At 44.3% G+C, this 21,050-nt stretch overlaps 1 long non-coding RNA gene and 1 pseudogene across 1 annotated transcript in view; one reads left to right on the forward strand and one right to left on the reverse strand.

Annotated features, from left to right (window-relative positions):
• Positions 1-633: 633 nt before the first annotated feature.
• LOC105486728 (uncharacterized) overlaps positions 634-21,050 on the reverse strand; it is a 35,261-nt gene continuing 14,844 nt past the window's right edge. Inside the window, exon 4 of the long non-coding RNA XR_011613645.1 lies at positions 634-2,868. This is a non-coding gene — a long non-coding RNA (uncharacterized lncRNA). The remainder of the gene's footprint in view (positions 2,869-21,050) is intronic.
• Positions 11,122-11,684, forward strand: LOC139358843 (V-set domain-containing T-cell activation inhibitor 1 pseudogene; annotated as a pseudogene).

Consider the following 21,050-nt stretch of genomic DNA (forward strand, 5'->3'; position numbering starts at 1 on the left):
CTAACCCAGGGTGCTGGGATCAGAGTTGTCCATCCTCTCATCAGCCCCATGAGAGCATCAACCCCCGAGTTCCCTTTCTTGGCTGGATGTTCTGGTTACTATTTTAAGGTAACACATTATCCCAAAACTTAGCTACTTAAAATAAATGATTTCATTTTGGTCACAGTTTTGTGGCTGAAAAATCTGGGGAGAGCTCAGCAGGCCGTTATCACTTAGAGCCCTCCCGTGGTTGCTGACTGAGACTGCAGTCATCTGAGGGCTCAACGGGGCTGGGCTGGGTGCTCAAGGCAGTTCGCTCACATGGCCCAGGCTGATAGGCCTCGTGGGCTCTCGGGGGGAGTTGGGAGCATCCCATAAGAACCAGGCAGACGCTGCACGGCCTTTCCTGGCCCTTTCACAGAAGTCAGAGCATTACTTCCATCACGTTCAATCAGCGAGGCCATAGTGTGACTTTTGGGGAAATGGCACTTTTGCTTTCATGGGCTCCTTCTTCTATAAAAATATTTAAAGGTATATTTTGTGCCTATGTTGGTATAAAGGTGAATATAATCCAGTCTAGATTCATTGTTGTATGTTCTTTATTATCGTATTCATTTTTCCTTCTGATTTTAAAATATATTCAAGGGCATTAGAAGCATAGGTCCTGGGCATTGTACCCAGGGTATTAGCGTGCACTGGCCTTGATGACTGGTCTAATCAGCCACAAGCCACCATATTCAAGGATGAAACACAGATTCAAGGTGGAACACAGGACCCACCACATCGCACTTGCAGGGCCAGCACCAAGCAGTGCTCAGCCATCCATCAACGCCCAGTCCAAATGGTTCCTCACCGCAGGGCCTCCCCAGGTTTTCCTGCCCCAGCTGGAACAAAATCACTGCTGCACTCTTGAAGCACTTCATGGTCCTTTGGTCTTATTGTCTGATTCTTAAGCTCTTTTCGTTAACACATCCCCTGGACAAATGTTCTTTACCTTTCAGGACAGTGGCTTCGCCGGTGGCCTCTGGAAGAGGCCTCCTTACTATGTGCCAGTGGTTCTCAAAGTGTGGTTCCCAAAAGTGGTTCTGGCCATCTGGGCACTGGCCAGAAAAACAAACTCTAGGACCCCACCCAGACCTCTGACATCAGAGACCTTGGGGAGATCCAAGATCTGTGTGTTCACAAGTCCCCCAGGGGACCCTGAGCCCCACTCAAGTTTGAGAACCACATCTTCTATTAATGCTTCATGAACCATGTATCCTGACTGATTTTACAAATATGTTCTGGGTGCAGAAACACACAGTTATTCTCAAATGCTCTAAGGAGCTATGAGGAAAGCTTGAGTTCAGCACTAGGATAATAGTCAGCACCAGACATGAGCTTAGGGAATCAGGAAATTGAGGTTCCAAAAGGAGAAGGAAAAAAAGAAAAGAGAAAATTTTATTTTAAAATGTTACATATCAAAAAATACATTCGTGGGAAAACTTACAGTCACTATCGGTGGGGCCCTTGGTCTGTGCCAGGCACTGCAGGGCTTCACAAGAACCCGTTCACTTAGCACTTGTGACAGCTCTGATGAGGGAGGTCCTGTATTGTCCCCATTCTGTGGGTGAGAAAACCAAGGCCCAGAGCTGGGACCAGCCCAACAGCCAGGGGAGCAGTCAGGACCCGAATCCTGATGGTCAGGCTGGAAGCAGCGAAATCTCCACGGGGCGTGGTCTGTGGCTTAACCTTGGTTTTGTTATTCATGTTGCAGCGCTTGGGATCTAGAGAGGTCTGACTCTTAAGCTGTTCCAACTGCTGTAGATGCATGGCGCTATGGGCTTGAGGCAGATTTCCCAGAGGCTCACATACACCATGGCTGGTCTTTTCCCTTTAGGTCCTGAGACAATAGGAAAATCCTGGGTAAGAATCCAAGTAACACTTTGATTCCAAAAAACATATTTCTCTTTCTCCTTTTCCAGCCTCTTCACTGTCTCTCTCCTCTCCTCTCTCTCCTCTTCTCTTCCTTAGCTTCTTCTTGTTAAGTTCCATCTGTAAGAAAAAGGAACCCAGGGGCAAGTTAAGCTCAGGAGAGGACACAGCAACCAGCCCCTGAGCTAAGACCACCCTCCAACCCCATAGCAGAAAAGGTCAAGAGCAGAGGGCACAGAAGGATCTGCCTCTCCTCCTCTCCCCCGTGGCAGACAAAAGCAGGTGCACTGTGTGGACCTCAAGAGGGTACGAAGGAGGTGACACAAGCCACGCCAACCAGAAGACCACACCTGGGCATGCGAGGGGCCACTGAAGGACAGCCCGAGAGCTGCCGCTGAGCTTCATTTCCGGCGTTAAACAAGCACTAGGTCATCTCTTGGCAATGGAGAAACCTACCCGGCCACTGATGATGCGCTTTTAACGAGCTCATATCAGAAGTGAACGCAATCACCATCCTAGCTCACAGCTAGCACCGAGGCTCTAGGCAAAGGTCAGAACAGCTCTCCCAGGGCCACGTGACTGAGGGTTCCAGCCTCTGCTTGCTGGGTGCCCACCTACTACAAGGAGGCAGGCATGAGCTATGACCCTATTTGGAGGTCTTTGTACCTCCTTCTGTGCTCAACTCCCAGTCAGCTCCGTCCAAGGCACCCGCTACAATTGCAACCATTCACTCACCTGCTGGTTTACTGCTTTACCTGTCCGCCTTGCCAGATGCTGCAGCTGACAGTGCTGGGTCACCTGCTGCCTCTGTATACAGTTCACACACACACCACGGCTCCTGCCTGCAGCGCCTGCCACTCAACCAGAGGATGCCCCAAACCGAGGAGTGTACCAGTTAGGGCTGAAGTCCTGGAATCAGAGGGTGATGCCTCCAGCAGCCACTCTTGACAGATGACACGGGTTGATGGGTGATACCTGGCCAAGGGGTGCAATTATCCTGTTGTAGGAAAATCCCAAGGAGAAATCACCTTGCATAGTCACCCGAGGTCCTGGTGTGATTGAGCCTTGGGAAATGCCACTTATTGTCACAGCTTCTCTGTGTCCCCGCCCCCTCCCCTACTAGAACTCCCTGGGTTCCTCCCACATTACTTACTTCATTCAAATCCCTGTCTCAGAGTCTGCCATGGAAAACCCAAACCTAGACTGCCCATAAGCTCCAGAACAGGGCTGGGTCTGGCCTGGGGCTGCTGCATGCCAGGGCCCCGCACACTCCTGGTGCAGAGCCAGTGCTTGGTGAAGGTCTGCAGCAGGGGAACAGGCCATAAGATGGAGGAGACTCAACCATATGCCTGTTGACTGACAGGGTCTCCTGGGAGAAACTCAGCTCTTCCGCATTCGCTCCACATTAGATCTGGAGTCCTCTCCCCAGTCCTGTGCCCACACTCAAGGTCTGATCCAAGGAAGACTGGCTGGGAGCATGTCATCCACTGTAACCTCAGTGCTCAAGAGGAAATAACGGCGCCCCAACAACAGACTCTCACAGCCCAGCCCTGGGACTGTCCTCCTGCAGGAAGAGGCTGAATATTTTTAAAAATACAAGAGGAAGAGGCTGAGGGATTTACAAACCTGTTTCGTCCACTGGTTTCAACTAAAGCGTGGAAATGAATGTCACTGAGCTGCCACCCTGAAACTGCTTTGTTTGTGCTGGGTTTTCACTGATGAAGGCCAGCAGAAGTGGCAGCGTGGCTGGGGCACGTTGGAGACTCTGGCATGTTGGCTGCAGCAGCCATCTGTGTGGACCCAGTACCTCCAGTCCATCACCCTGAGTGGAGGGTTGCAGCATGCTTGTCTGATTACTGACTCTTCTTCTAGCTCACTCCCCCAAACACACTAATAACCAGACATCCTGAGATCAGTCGGAGAAATGCTCATGAAAGAGTGGAGGAAGAAGAGAAGGAGGAATCAGAAGTGAGAGGGTTCAACAATGAAGAAGACCCATCCATCGCAGACACTGGCCACCACATGCATTAAATCAGCCCTTCCTGGACACAACAAAGGCCACTATCCTAAGTTCAGCTCCCTGGAGAGACAGGAAATGCCAAATGCTGAGACATTTTTTTCCTAAACTACAATTATAGTCAAGTCTTTTGTCTGCCAAAGGGGAAAGTATTCTGCAGTGGTTTATGCTCTTCATCCTCTCACACACTTAGAGGAACTTTGAGTACATACTTCCCATACTGCTGAGAGTACATCATAGGTTCTGGTCCTGAGGGCTCCTGTCTTTCATTTCAAGTAGGAGGTAAATTTTAGAGTGCCCTGGCCAAGGAGGGAGCCCATTCAGATGGTTGCAGGAAGGTGGGGGGGCCTTCAAATTTTATTTTTGGTTTACATAATACTTAAGATGCATGCACCTAACAACAGAGGATCAAAACACAGGAAGTAAAAACTGATAGAACAGCAAGGAAAATATAAGCTATATAAAATTCTTTACTACATTAATGGTTGGAGACTTCAACACTCCTCTATCAGTAATTGGTAGATCTAGTGGGCATAAAATCAGTCAGGATATAGTAAGGAACAGCAACATTTATCACTGGATCTAACTGACATCTATAGAGTACTTCAACCAACAACAGCAGAATACATATTTTTCTCAAGATCACGTGGAACATTCAACACATATGCCATATTCGAGGCCATAACGCATATCTTAACAAATTTAAAAGAATAGAAATTATACGAAATATGTTCTCAGAGCACAGTGGAATTAAACTAGAAGTCAAAAACAAAAATCTACCAGAAGCTGAAAAAAAATCCCCAAATATATGGAGATTAAGCAATGTACTTCTATTTTACAAAAGAATTTAAAAAGTGTCAAGAAAAATTAAAAAGTATTTTTAACTTAATGAAAATGAAAATACAACTTACCAAATGTGTGGAATGCAGTGAAAACAGCACTTAGAGGAAAACATGTAACATTAAATTCATTTGCTAAAAAAAAAGGAAGGGCCGGGCGCAGTGGCTCAAGCTTGTAATCGCAGCACTTTAGGAGGCTGAGACGGGTAGATCACCTGAGGTCAGGAGTTGGAGACCAGTCTGGCCAACATGGTGAAACCCTGTCTTTACTAAAAATATAAAAATCAGCTGGGCATAGTGGTGCACACCCGTAGTCCCAGCTACTTGGGAGGCTGAGGCAGGAGAATCGCTTGAACCTAGGAGGTAGAGGTTGCAGTGAGCCGAAATGGTACCATTGCACTCTAGCCTGGGCGACAGAGTAAGACTCTGTCTCCAAAAAAAAAAAAAAGAAAAGAAGGAATATCTTAAATCAATCATCCAATCTTCCAACTTAGGAAATTAGAAAAAAAGAAGGGCAAATTAAATCAAAAGTAGATATAAGAAAATAAATTTTAAAATTAGAGAATAATTCAATAAAATGGAAAGTAATAAATCATTAGAAAAAATAAATGAAACCAAAAGCTGACTCTCTGAAAAGATCAATAAAATCAGTAAACCTCTATTCTGGCTAAGTGAAAAAGAAAGAGCTACAAATTGCTCATACGATAAATAAAAGAAAGGTAATCACTGCTGATCCCATGAACATTAAAAAGATAATAAAGAAATATTATAAACAATTATATGCATACATTTGATAAGTTGGATGAAATGGATAATTTTTCTGAAAGACACAAATTACCAAAACTCACAAAAAGAGAAATAGATATTCTAAGTAGGTCTGTATCTACTGAGGAAATTAAATCAATAACTAATAGCCCTCAAAAAAAAAATAAAGCACTAAGCCCAGGTTATTTCACTGGTTGCTTCCACCAAACCATTTAAGGACAAAATAATACAAATTCTCTAAAGTCTCTTCCAAAATATAAAAACAAAGGGAATTCTTCCTAATTCATTCTATGAGGCCAACATTACTGTACTACCAAAACTAGATAAGGACATTATAAGAAAGGAAAAATACAAACCAGTATCTCTCATGAACACAGATGCAAAAATTATCATCAAAATATTAGCAAATTAACCCAAAAGTGTATAAAAAGAATTATGCCAGGGACAATGGCTCATGTTTGTAATTCCAACAACTCAGGAGGTTAAACTAGGAGGATTGCGTAAGGCCAGGAATTAGAGACCAGCTGGGCAACATATAAAGACCCCTGTCTCTAACAATAAAAATAAAAATAAATTAAATAGCCAGCCATGGTGCTGTATGCCTTTAGTCCCACTACTAGGGAGGCTAAGGCAGGAAGATCCTTTGAGCCTAGGAGTTCATGACTCCTAGCTATGACTAGAGCTATGACTGTGCCACTGTACTCCAGCCTGGGTAACAGATTTAATCCCAGGTATGCAAGCCTGGTTCTACATTTAAAAATCAATTAATGTGGCCAGGCACAGTGGCTCATGCCCGTAATCCCAACACTTTGGGAGGCCAAGGCAGGTGGATCACTTGAGGTCAGGAGTTCAAGACCAGCCTGGCCAACATGGTAAAACCCCATCTCTACTAAAAAGATACAAAAATTAGCTGAGCATGGTGGCAGGTACTTGTAATCCCAGCTACTCAGGAAGGCTGAAGCAGGAAAATTGCTTGAACCCAGAAGGCGGAGGTTGCAGTGAGCCAGGATCATACCACTGTACTCTAGTCTGGGTAACAGAGCGAGACTCTGTCTCAAAAAAAAAAAATCAATCAATGTAATCTATCACATAGAAAAGAAGAAATCATATTGTCATATCTTCAAATGCAGAAAAAATGACAAAATGTGACACCCATTCCAGATAAAGAAAAAAATCCTCTCAGAAAACTAGGAATAGAGGAAGACTTTCTCAACTTGATAAAGAACATCTACAAAAAACCCACAACTCCACAAAACAACCAGAAAACAACAAAATGGCAGGACTAAGTTCTTACTTATCAATAATAACATGGAATGCAAATGGACAAAACTGTCTAATAAAAAGATATAGAGTGGCTCAATGGATTAAAAAACAAGACCTACAATAAACACATTTAATCTATAAAGACACACATAGACTGAAAATAAAGAAATGGACAAAGATATTCCATGCCAGGGGAAACCAAAAAAGAGCAGGAGTGGCTATGCTTATATCAGACAAAATAGATTTCAAGACACAAACTATCAGAAAAGACAAAGAAGCTCACTATATAATAATAAAGGGGCCAGATCAGCAAGAAGATATAAAAATTATAAATACATATACACTTAACATTAGAATACATAAAGAAAATATTATTAGAGCTAAAGAAAGAGATAGGCCCCAACACAATAACAGTTCCCTTACTTTCAACATTGGATAGATCTTCCAGACAGAAAATCAGCAAAGAAACATCAGACTTAACCTGCACTACAGAAAAAATTGACATAGGAAGTAGAGGTCATTTTGTTAAGTGAAAATTGCTCCCATGTTTTCAGGTATCTTTATAGCAATGCCCCACATCTTTGGTACCAATTTTCTGTATTAGTCTGTTATCACACTGCTTTAAAGAACTCCCTGAAACTGGGTAATTTATTTTACAAAGAGGTTTAATTAACTTACAGTTCCATAGGCTATGTAGAAGGCATGACTGGAGAGGCCTCAGAAAACTTACAATCATGATGGAAGAGTGAATGGGAAGCAAGCATGTCTTCACAGGGTTGCAGGAGAAAGAGAGAGAGTGAAGGGGAAGTGCTACACACTTCAAACAATCAGGTATCATGAGAAGTCACTCACTATCATAAGAAGAGCGAGGGGAAAATCTTCCCCCATGATCCAATCGCCTCCCACCAGGTCCCTTACTCAACACTGGAGATTACAATTCAACATGAGATTTGGATGGGGACACAGAGTCAAACCATGTCACCCATAAATATATACACCTACTATGTACCCACAAAAACTAAAAATAAATTTTTTAAAAGCCTACAGCTAACTTCATACTTAGTGATGAGAAACTAGATGCTGTCCCGTTAATTTTGGGTAAAAGGTAAGAATGTCCCCTGTCACCACTCCTATTCAATATCATACTGGAAGTCCTAGTCAATGCAATGAGAAAAGAAAAGGCATATAAATTGGGAGGGAAGAAATAAAACTGTCTTTGGTTGCAGATGAAATGATTGTCTACGTAGAACATTTCAAAGCATCAGGGAAAACTCCTGGAGCTAATACACCATCACAGCAAGGTGGCAGGATACAGGAGTAATAAGCAAAGTTAATTGCTGCCTTATATGGCACCAATGAGTAAATGGGATTTCAAATTAAAAATAGAACACCATTTACATTAGCACAAATAAATGAAATGTTTATACCTAAATGAAATGTTTAGGTATAAATCTAAGAAAATGTGTACAGAATCTATATGAGGAAAACGATAAAACTTTGATGAAAGAAATCAAATATCTAAATAAATGGAGAGATATCCAAGTTCATGAATATGAAGACTAAATATTGTTAAGATGTCAATTCTTCCTAACTTAATCTATAGATTCAAAACTATCCCAATCAAAATCCCAGCAAGTTGCTTTGTGGATATCAACAAAGTAATTCTAAAGTTTGTGTGGAAAGGTAAAAGACTCATAAAAGCCAACACAGTTGCGTTGGCTGAAACAGAACAAGGCTAGAGGACTGACATTACCTAATTTCCAGACTTGCTATAAAACTACAGTAATAAAGACAAAATGGTATACATGAAAGAAGAGACACATAGGTTAATGGAACAGAACAGAAAGCGTAGGAGTGGACCTACATAAATACATTCAACCGATCTTAACAAAGACACGAACACAATTTACTGGAGACAGGATAGGTTTTTCAACAAATGATATGGGAATAATTAACACCCACAGTCAAAAAAATAACATTACACCTTACCCAAAAAATAACTCAAGATGAATCATAGACTTAAATGTAAAACACAAAACTATAAAACTTCTAGATGATAATTTAGAAGGAAATCTAAATGATCTTGGATTTGGTGATGACTTTTTAGATACAACCCCAAAAGCACAATCCATGACAAAAATAACTGATGTTAGACTTTATTAAAATTAAAAACATCTGCTCAGTGATACACATTGTTAAGATAATGAAAAGACAAGCCACAGACTGGGAAAAAATATTTGCAAAGCACAGATCTGCTAAAGGTCTTGTATTCAATACATAGAAAGAACTCTTAAAATTCAGCAAGAAAACAAAAAACCCAGTTTTTAAGTGGGCAAAAGATCCGAACAGACACTTACGAAAGAAGATATACAGATGGCAACAATTATATGAAATGATGCTCAACATCATATGTCATTAAGGAACTTCAAATTAAAACAATGAGATTACACGCCGAACACAATGATGAAAACCCAAAACACCCACAACACCAAATGCTGATGGAATTGTGGAACAACAGGAACTCTCATTCATTGCAGGGAATGCAAAATGGTACAGCTAGCTTGGAGAATGGTGTGGCCACTTGTTACAAAGCTAAACAGTCTTACCATGTGGTCCGGCAATCACACACCTTGCTGTTTACTCAATTGAGTTGATAATTTATGCCCTCACAAGAACCTGCATAGGAATGTTGATAGCAGCTTTTTCCTAGTAGCCAAAAACTGAAATCAATCAAGATGCTCCTTCAATTGGTGAATATATAAATAAATCCAGGCAATGGAATATCTTTCAGTGATAAAAAGAAGTGAGTTATCTAGCCATGAAAAGATGTGGAGCAACCTCACATGCAATGCATGTTGGTAAATAAAAGACACTAAAGTGACATAAGTGTCATACTTATTGTATGATTCCAACTATGGGATATTTTGGAAAAGGCAAAACAATGAAGACAGTAAAAAGATCTGTGGTTGCCAGGAATTTGGAGGGAGGAAGAGACGGATGAATAGGCAGAATGCAGAGGACTTTTAGGGCAATGAAACTGTTGTATATGATGCTATAATGGTGGATACATAACATTATACATTTGTCCAAAACCACAGAATGTAAAACACAGCCAGGCATGGTGGCTCATGCTTGTAATCCCAATGCTCTGGGAGGCCAAGGTGGGAGGATTACTTGACCCAGGAGTTCGAGACCAGCCTGGGCAACATAGGGAGACCTCATCTCTACAAAAAAAATTTTTTTTAAATAATGCACAACACAAAGAATGAACCCTAATGTGAAATGCAGACTTTACTTAATAAGGCACCAATATTGGTTCATTGGTTATAACAAATGTACCACACCACTGCAAGATGTTAATAATAAGGGAAACTGTGGAGGAGGAGGGGTGTATTGGGAACTCTGTACTTTCTGCTCAATTTTTTAAAATAAAGAAAAAGTCTGGTTGCTAAAGCTGGCAAGGTCCACAAAGCAGTTCTTCTCACCACTCTGGTTTTTACCCTTTATTTGTGGCCCCTGAAAATTCCCCTTAAATGATGAGAGATAAGCTGTGACTTTAAGAGGACACGTACGACATCCAAGTTCAAGAAGCACTGTATTGCAGCCTCCCACTGCTCCCTGATTCCTCCAGAAAAGCACAAGGATTTAATCCAGATAGATATAAATTTCACCTGGGATCATTTATTATTCCACATTCTTCTTTAAGAAATATGCTAGGCTGGGCGCAGTGGCTGACGCCAGTAATCCCAACACTTTGGGAGGCCGAGGCGGGTGGATCAAGAGATCAGGATATCAAAACGATCCTGGCTAACACGGTGAAACCCAATCTCCACTGAAAAATACAAAAAAATTAGCCAGGCATGGTGGCGGGCGCCTGTAGTCCCAGCTACTCAGGAGGAGACAATAGGGGGCTCTGGGAGGTGGAGCTTGCTGTGAGCAGAGATTGCGCCACTGCACTTCAGCCTGGGTGACAGAGCGAGACTCCGTCTCAAAAAAAAAAAAAAAAAAAAAAAGAAAAGAAAAGAAATATGCTAAAGAGCCGCAGATTGAGTCTTCATGAAAACAAAGGAAAGGCCATGAAGTTTCCAGAGTATAATTAGCATCATCATCATTCTGGCTGGAACACCTACACTCATCATTGGCTCTGGTATTTCAGGGAGACACTCCATCACAGTCACTACTCTCACCCCAGCTGGGAACACTGGGTAGGATGGAATCCTGAGCTGCACTTTTGAACTTGACATCAAACTTTCTGATATTGTGATACAATGGCTGATGGAAGGGGTTATAGGCTTTGTCCATGAGTTCAAAGAAGGCAAAGATGAGCTGTCAGAGCAGGATGAAATGTTCAGAGGCCTGATAGCAATGCTTGCTGATCAAGTGATAGTTGGCAATGCCTCTCTGCGGCTGAAAAACATACAACTCACAGATGCTGGCACCTACAAATGTTATATCATCACTTCTAAATGCAAGGGAATGCTAACCTTGCATATAAAACTGGAGCCTTCAGCATGCCAGAGGTGAAAGTAGACTATAATGCCAGCTCAGAGACCTTGCAATGTGAGGCTCCCTGATGGTACCCCCGGACCACAGTGGTCTGAAGATCCCTAGTTGACTAGGGAGCCAAATTCTCGGAAGTCTCCAATACCATCTTTGAGCTGAACTCTGAGAATGTGACCATGAAGGTTGTGTCTGTGCTCTACGATGTTATGATCAACAACACGTACTCCTGTATGATTGAAAATGACATTACCAAAGCAACGGGAGATATCAAAGCGACAGAATCTGAGATCAAAAGGTAGAGCCACCTACAGCTGCTGAACCCAAAGCCTTCTCTGTGTGTCTCTTCTTTTTTTGCCATCAGTTGGGCACTTCTGCCTCTCGCCCCTTACCTCATGCTAAAATGATGTGACTCGGCCACAAAAAAGCCTGCAAAGTCACTGTTGCAACAGGGATCTACAGAACTATTTTGCCACCATATACGTCCTAGTTTTATATTTCTGGGAGGAAACGAATTCATATTTAGAAGTCTGGAGTGAGCAAACAAGAACAAGAAACAAAAAGAAGCCAAAAGCAGAAGGCTCCAATATGAACAAGATAAATCTATCTTCAAAGACATATTCGAAGTTGGGAAAATAATTCATCTGAACTGGACAAGTGTGTTAAGAGTAATAAGGAAAATCCAAGTAGAGACAAGTGCATCCCCAGATATCAGTGACCTCCCCCTACCTATCAACTGGGGAATGAGAGGATAGGATACTGCGTATCCTTTGTCTCTGAAATTTTAGTTATCTGTGCTGTAATGTTTCTCTGAGGAAGCTCCTGGAAAGTCTCTATCCCAACATATCCACATCTTATATTCCACAAATTAAGCTGTAGTGTATATTCTAAGACGTTGCTAATTGACTGCCACTTCGCAACTCAGGGACGGCTGCATTTTAGTAATGGGTCAAATGATTCACTTTTTATGATGCTTCCAAAGGTGTCTCAGCTTCTCTTCCCAACTGAAAAATGCCAAAGATCATAACTTTAGCATAAACAAACCAGTCTGTGGCACCGATTTTATAAGTAAACTGAGCACCTTCTTTTCAAACAAATGCAGGTTTATTTCTCAGATGATGTTCATCCGTGACTGGTCCAGGGAAGGACCTTTCACCGTGACTATGCTGCATTATGTCATCACAAGCTCTGAGGCTTCTCCTCTCCACCCTGCGTGGACAGCTATGACCTCAGTTTTCAACAGCATCTGGAGCAGCGGGACTCAACTGGGGTGATTTCGCCCCCCATCCCCGGGGGAATGTCTGAAGACAGTCTTGGTTGCCACAGTGAGGGAGTGAAGGAGGCCACAGTGCCATTAGCATCTAGTGGATAGAGGCCAGGGGTGCTGTTTAACCTCCTGCTGTGTACAGGACATCTCCCCATTACCACACCCAGTCCCAAGTGTCAACTGTGTCAGGGCTAAGAAATCCTGATTTAGAGTAGAAAAGGGCCTAGAAAGAGGGGAACAAACAAATCTCTCTGCTTCCTCACATTAGTCATTGGCAAATAAGCATTCTGTCTCTTTGGCTGCTGCCTCAGCACAGACAGCCAAAACTCTATCGGACACCAGGATAACATCTTTCAGAGAACAGAGTTGACAAGGCCTGTGGGAAATGCCTGATGGCATTATCTTCAGCTTGTTGAGCCTCTAAGTTCCTTTCCCTTCATTCTACCCTATAAGCCAAGTTCTGTAAGAGAACTGCCTGAGTTCTACCTCAGGTTTTCTCACTCTGAATTTAGATCTCCAGACCCTGCGTGGCCACAATTCAAATTAAGGCAACAAACATATACCTTCCACGAAGCATGCAGAGACTTTTGAAAGCAGGGACAAGGACTGTTTGAATGGAGGACTTGAGGAATGAAGCTTTGATGGAAAAGAATGCTTTGTTTCCAGCGCCCTTCCTACACTTTTCGTGTCTTAACCACTGTCTTCCTGGCCCTTGGAGCCACCGCGTCTGTATTACATTTTGTTATAGAAAACTGATTTTAGAGTTCTGATCATTCAAGAGAATGATTAAATATATATTTCCTTAAAAAAAAAAGACACATATATTTTATTTAGCATTTCTAGAGAAAGTTTTCAGTTTAACCAGTTCACAAATACTATTAAAAATGGAAACCAAATACTCTCCTTCAGATAAAATTTTCAAGGTGCTTCTGGTTGCAAGCATCAAAACCAACTGTGACTGATTTAGGCAAAAGGGGAATTTATTGGCTTGTAGCATGGCCTGTTAGTCAATTTGCATTGCTATAAAGGAATATCTGAGACTAGGTACTTTATAAAGAAACAAAGTTTCTTGTTTTGTTTTGATGTTGTTTTTTGTTTTTGGTTTGTTTGTTTTGTTTTTTGAGACAGAGTCTCGCTCCATCACCCAGGCTGGAGTGCAGTGGCGTGATTTCAGCTCACTGTAACCTCCACCTTCCAGGTTCAAGCAATTCTTCTGCCTCAGCCTCCCAAGTAACTGGGATTACAGGCACCCACCACTAAACCCAGTTAAATATATATATATATATTGTATATTTAGTAGAGACTGGGTTTTGCCATGTTGGCCAGCCTGGTCTCAAACTCCTGACCTCAGGTGATCCACCTGCTTCACCCTCCCAAAGTGCTGGGATTACAGGCATCAGCCCCCGTGCCTGGCCAAGAAATGAGTTTTATTTGGCTCGTGATTCTTCAGGCTGTACAAGCATGGCACAGGCATCTGCTCAGCTTCTGGTGGGGCCTCAGGAAGCTTTTAGTCACAGCAGAAGGTGAAGCAGGAGCCAGTGTATCACAAGGTGAGATGGGGAGCAAGAGAGAGAGGGAGGGGTAGCCAGCTTCTTTTAAACAACCAGATCCCACGTGAACTCATAGAGTGAGAACTCACTCATCACTTGGAGGAGAGCACCAACCTGTTCATGAGGCATCCCCATCATAACCCAAACACCACCCACTAGGCTCCACCTCCAACACCAGAGATCCCATTTCAACAGGAGATTTGGAGGGGACAAAACATCTGTGTCAAATTGGGCCGCTTATGTGACAACTGAGAACAGATCATAGTGCCGCTGGACCTGCAGAAACAATTGTGGGCAGCCCCCCTCCTTTGGCTCCATGTCTATGGGCCGCAGGCTTTGCCTCACTGAAGCATGTTCTCTGCCACCCTCCAGAGCAGTGCCCCACATGGGATCCGTGCCCAGGAAGGATGCTGCTGGGGCCACCCACCCACCCCTATGGGCCGTCTGGAGGGAGGGAGCATTTAGAGGAAGAGACAGCCACTGCAGGCACAGAGTGTATTGTGTCTACGCTTTCACCTCTTTTCTACCTCCTGTGTGTTGTGATGAAACTGTCCTGGGGAGAGAAGGAAAGGAGATGGAGTTGGCCATGGCTCTGTGGTCACAGTATATTGAAGGAGTGTAGGAGGCTGTAGAGTCAAAGGCAGAGAGGCTGGTCTGCCTACAAAACGAGAGGCCCTGGCACTGGAGCTCAGGAGCTAAAGGGGCTGACCACTTCTTGACAGAGCAGGAGTTTCACCATCTTGGACAAGCAGTGTCATTTTAAAGTTCACCTTAATCAAAAACCACCTAATCCAAAGGGCGTAAGCCTAATGGCTAAGGTCAACATGACCATAAACCACAAATAACATCTCTCATCAGAAACATTCCAAACTCCTCCCTGACCAGAGACATGCTAGCCCCAAGATAAGCCCCCTCTGGGCAGGAAGATGTCAGCCCCAAGGTAACAGACATTCTGACCCCACCATAAACTTCTCCCCACACAGGAACATTCCAAGCTTGTGATAAGCCCCCTCACCCTAAAACCAATATATACTCTTAGTCTGTAAGAGAAAGCACTTCTGACCGAAATCAGCCAGAAGCCCCTCTCGGATTTTTTCTTAAATAAACCTGTCTTTAACTGTTAAGCTGTGTTTCATGTTTCTCTCCTCTTTAACTCTTACACTTCTCTTCTAGCTTTGCTCCCCAGAGAGGCGGGCTGGGATGCCCAGGGTGGTGCGGGCGTAGGACGCCTCTATCAGTAGTTCTACTGAGACACCATGAAAGCAGGGCGTGTCCCCAAAGAGAAATGCAGGTGGCCCCAAAAGAAGGAGGAAGGATTGCTGGGCAGGCAGAGATGGCAGATGGGGTATCAGAAGGATAGGGCCACTGCCAGGGCCAGGAATTAGGCAAGAGAAGGAATCTTTCTCCTGGTATAAAACTAGACAATGCTGTGTCCACATCACATGATGAGACCTGTTCAAAAGAACTAGTGGGGAAATAGCCTGGAGCTCTCCTAGAGGGACAATGAACCTGAATCAGAGTTAGGAAAGGGCCAGAGCACAGCTTTCCCCAACCCCCAGGCATAGGACAGAGCCCAGCCTCCTCCTTCCCCAGTGATGAGGCCAGAACCCAGCCTTGTCCTTCCCCAGCCACAGGGCCAGAGGCCAGCCTCGTCATTCCCCAGCCACAGGATCAGAGCCCAGCCTCATCCTTCCCCGGCCATGGGGCCAGATCCCAGCCTCCTCCCTCTTCAGTACTGGGGCCAGAGTCCAGCCTCCTCCTTCCCCAGTGATGAGCCTAGAGCCCAGCCTCCTCCTTCCCCAGTGATGAGCCTAGAGCCCAGCCTCCTCCTTCCCCAGTAATGGGGCCAGAGCCCAGCCTCCTCCTTCTCCAACCATAGGGCTGGGGAATTGCCCCAGGCCATCCACCTCAGAGTCAGCAAAGTCTGAGCAAATATCTCCTTTACATCAAGCGTATACTGGAGGTTGGCAAGACCCAGAGAGGAGTATCTCTGTCACCTGGGGGACTGGGGAGGGTGGAGGGAATGGGAAAGCGGGGGCTGTTGAGAGAGGCGGGCTGTTGACAGAGGAGGGGGTCCCTCCACACATGGCTTTCCTGAGGCCCTTTGACTCCTAGGTGAAGAATTTCATGCCCTCATGGGACATGGGCCAAGGGAGCATTTGGGGAGCAAATGCCCTTCCCTGGCCATTGTGTGGGGGTGGGGCTCAGGTACAAATGGGGTTAGAAGGGCATGGGCCTGTGGACTGTCCAGGGCCTTGTGGGTCCAGAAGAGACCCACCGGCATGAAGACCCTCCAGGCTCAAGACTAAAAGCCATTCCCTGCAGGGCTCAGCTGGAAACTAAGGAGCCCCATCACCGCCCTCCACGGCCCCCCATTGTAACAGCTGCTGCTCACTCTGTAACCAGGAGAGCACAGGCAAGGGGGGACTCAGCAAGAGGAGCTGGGGGCTGGGGAGGACGCATCTCTGACATTCCGAGCTCCCGCTACCACACAGCTGGCGGCTGTGCTGCCCCTTTAGGCTCCACCACTCCCTCGAACCCTTGCCTGCTGCCCTCCTTCCCCTCCACAGCCAGGCCGCCCTCTGCATCTGCAGCCCCATAGCAGGTGGCCTCATCCTGGTGGGTGAGACCAGGGCTCAGGGAGGCTCGGTGCTTCCTGCAGTCACAAGGTGAGTGGGGCCTGGCTGTCTCCATCCTGAAGCTGTGTTCTCTCTGTGACACTCAGCTGCTCCCACTCCCCATCTGAGAATTAGTCATCAGTAGGGCCACCTTCAGCTTCTCCTGAGTCCCAACAGCAGGGAGCCCAGAAGTAATGTGGTGGTGGTGTTTAAGCCACTGTTGTCTGGAATGGCTTTTGACGTAGCAATACATCACTGAAAGAGTTCACGTTTTAAGTAGCCACAAAGAATATTCCCAGCACACTGTCCATATGAAGAGCTTTAAGTGAAATTATTAGAGTGCTCTTTTTAAATAAAAGGCAATTTGATACCCAGCATCATCCACTTTAGAAAATACATTAACAAACATTTCCTTTTCAGTGAGAAATTTAACACTGTTCCTTTCACGCCTTGAATTTGTATTTATTCCAGTTCCCCCAAAGAATTTGACCCTAATATATATGTTTTGTGCTTGAAGATCTTTCATTGAACAATGTCATATGTTTCTATAACAAAAAATTTATCATTTTAATTCTAATTTTAAAAAATTTCTGGCTGGGCATTGTGGCTCACGCCTGTAATCCCAGCACTTTGGGATGCCAAGGTGGGCAGATCACGAGGTCAAGAGTTCGAGACCAGTCTGGCCAACATGGTAAAATCCCATCTCTACTAAAATACAAAAATTAGCCAGGCGTGGCAGTGGGTGCCTGTAATCCCAGCTACTCGAGAGGCTGAGGCAGGAGAATTGCTTGAACCTGATCTCTTGAGCCAAGATCGTGCCACTGCACTCCAGCCTGGGCGACAGAGTGAGACTTAGTCTAAAAAAAAAAAAAAAATTCCTGCAACCACATGTTTCTATGTATTTAAAATGTCATCTGGGTTGAATTATAATTATTATTAATGCACAGTTGAGCAGTAGTAAATATACTTAAAATTTAAAGAATGATTAAACATAAAAACTCATATTTCATTGGAGGAATGTATCTTTTTTGAAATAGAACGTTTTTGATTGGTTCATCATGCATAGGTGGATGCTGTTTATTGCTAGCCTGACAGTTTCATCACCCATTTCATCTCTTTTCTTAGTTTTACAAATGGAGCATCAAGATACCTGCTCACATGAAGTCCATGGGACTGGAAGCAGTTTCTCTATAGCAACATCCCTCAAATATTTGGTGGGGATTTTTGCTTTTTTGTTTGTTTCTTTGTTTTTAGACAGGGTCTTGTTCTGTCACTCAGGCTGGAATGCAGTGGCACCATCACAACTCACTCCAGCTTCTGCCTCCCAGTTTCAAGAGATTCTGGTGCCTCAGCCTCCCTAGTAGCTGGGACTACAGGTGGACACCACCATACCCAGCTAATTTTTGTATTTTTTTGTAGAGATGGGGTTTTGCCATGTTTCCCAGGCTGGTCTCAAACTCCTGAGCTCAAGCAATCCACCCTCCTCAGCCTCCTAAAGTGCTGGGATTACAGATGTGAGCCACTGCACCCGGCCCACTCAAATATATGAAGCCCTTCCCAGTTACATGCTGCAGACTCCATTTTTGCTCGATTATCTATCAGTTGACAACCTAATCAGGTGCTCTTTAGATTTGTTAAAACAAATAATAAGAAAACACCTGACATGCAAAGTTATTTCTTATCCAGTCTTTAGAGCCTTATTTTTGAGGAATTATAACCAAAAAGGCTTTACTTAGACCTACCTATCAAGTGACAATAAATTGTACCTATTTTTCTCTCACTTAGCGGCACCTGGCTTATTGCCATATATTAAGATCTGCTAGTGATACCAAACACCGCATGTTCTCACTCATAGGTGGGAACTGAACAATGAGATCACTTGGACTCGGGAAGGGGAACATCACATACCGGGGCCTATCATGGGGAGCGGGGAGAGGGGAGGGATTGCATTGGGAGTTATACCTGATGTAAATGACGAGTTGATGGGTGCTGACGAGTTGATGGGTGCAGCACACCAACATGGCACAAGTATACATAAGTAACAAACCTGCACATTATGCACATGTACCCTAGAACTTAAAGTATAATAATAAAAAAAAGAAACAAAGCTATGAAACTAAAAGTGAGGTAAAATTGGAAAAATGCACATTTCAGAAATGCTTCTGGCAGCTCTGAACAAAAACAAATATAAGTCAATCTATTTCCATTTTGTATGTCACCTTAAAGTGCCTTAAAATGCATGACAGATGGACAGAAAGATGGATACAGCTATATACACATATACATAGGAATTGACTTTATAGTTATGCTTCTGACAGATTTAGCACAGCCTCTCCTGATGCAAGTGGGAGGAATTAATCCTGCTCAAATGAAGCCGGTTTTCTCAAATTCACGGACTTGATTCCTAGATTATGCTTTAGGAAGATGTTGATCCCGCCCATGTATACAGTATATGTTTGGGATTGCAGTGTAATCCAGGCTTACAGCATGAGTGTTAATGATTGCTAAGTGCTTTATTTACAGTACATTCCACAGGACACTTCCTGAGAGAAAGTATGTAGAAATGGCTCCTGACTCACAACAGGATGCTTGTACCCAAGTTTTTTGTGTTTTTCATTTGTTTTTGAAACAGAGTCTCACCGTCGCCCAGGCTGGAATGTTGTGGCACAATCTCGGCTCACTGCAACCTCCGCCTCCCGGGTTCAAGCAATTCTCCTGCCTCAGCCTCCCGAATAACTGGGATTACAGGCGCCCATCACTATGCCCAGCTAATTCCAAGTTTTAAAACTCTTTTTTACATCTTATGTTTTATGAATTTCCTCCAATATGCTTTATGCAAAAGTCAGTAAAAATATTTCTCCTATAAGTCTAAACAAATGTTTAAAAAATATGTAAGATAGGAAGTTATTTCCTACTTGCATATTCTTTTCACAAATATGTAAGATAGGAAGTTATTTCCTACTTGCATATTCTTTTCACATGCAGAAGTAACGGTGAGAATTTTTCATCTCCTTCGCAGTGGACGCCCCCCGGGCTGGGCCCTCAGCAAGCTCATTCCCGTGGCTGGGAAGGCTGGGGAGGCAGAGCTGGCTTCCTAGCAGCCTGGGGTTTCCTAGGGTGCTTTCTGTGCATGTTAAATATGCTAAGAAAGTTTGGTTGTAGGATCGGTGCCTGACCAGATGCCTTTGCCTTTTACTGGCTGGTGCTGCCACACACACACACACACACACACACACACACACACACACACACACCTGCTGCTGTGAAACTTGGCAGCTACAGGCTCACTGGGCATCCTTCCCTGGAGAATTGCCTGAGGCTGGCAGAACCACCTGGCTCTAAAATGCCTGGAGGCCCCAGCTTCCTCCACTCACCCTCGGCTGACCCGATGGGTCCTCCGCTGTGCCCCTTCCTCAAGGCAGGACTTGCTGTGGGACAATTCATCCCTCACATCCTTGCTTGGTTCCTTCCACTCTCCCATCCAGTTTTGCTCACTGCCTTCTCAGAACTCAGTAACACACAAGCACCAAATCCCTGCCTTAGGCTCTGCTTCCAGGAAACCACCTAAGCCAAGTGGTCATTTGGCTTAGTCAACCTCCAAGACTGGCATTTATATGGCTGTAACTCGTAGAACTGTACATTTAAAAAGGTGAATTTTATTGCTTTTCAATTATACCTCAATAAACCTGCCCTTAAAAACAAGATGAACTTCATAGAAAAATAGTTACTGCTATTTTGGAGAAAAGGTCCAAACATGTTAACCAATGAAAAACCTCAGAAAAGCAAAAAGGGAGGCAGGGCAATGCTATCTTGCATTTAAAATATTCTCCTGGCCCACCGGCATGCAGCCGCCACAGGTGGAGGACAAGGCAAGGGGTGGGTGCCCCAGGTGCTGACTGAGGGGCCGGTATGTGATAAAATCTCCTTCTTGAGAGAAAAGGAGGAACCACAAGACAGGAAAGGGAAGCGCAGCTGCAGGAAAGGGGTGGGCCGAGGGGCTATGGTCTCTGCTGTGCCTTTCAAACACGTGTGGCGGGGAGCTCTGGGGGCTGTGCTCTCATCTGCCTGGCCGTCCTGTGCTCACAGGACCAGCGTGTGATTATGTGGGATCTGGCGTGGGTTTTCTCTTGTTTGTTTTATTTTTCACTTACCAGCTGCGTGTTAATAGAAAGTCCCCTGACTGAAGGATTTGCCCGGGATTTCTGTAATAAAATAGAAGGATTTGCCACACACGCTGGAAGGACCCTCTGCAAAAGTGGTATTTTTCAAGCGATTATGAGCCCCAGAACATATTGTCATCCTAGGCTGCAGGCCTGGCCTCCGCGCTGAGTGGCGGTG

This window comes from Macaca nemestrina, chromosome 15, assembly GCF_043159975.1.
Source record: "Macaca nemestrina isolate mMacNem1 chromosome 15, mMacNem.hap1, whole genome shotgun sequence".
Classification (NCBI taxonomy): domain Eukaryota; kingdom Metazoa; phylum Chordata; class Mammalia; order Primates; family Cercopithecidae; genus Macaca; species Macaca nemestrina.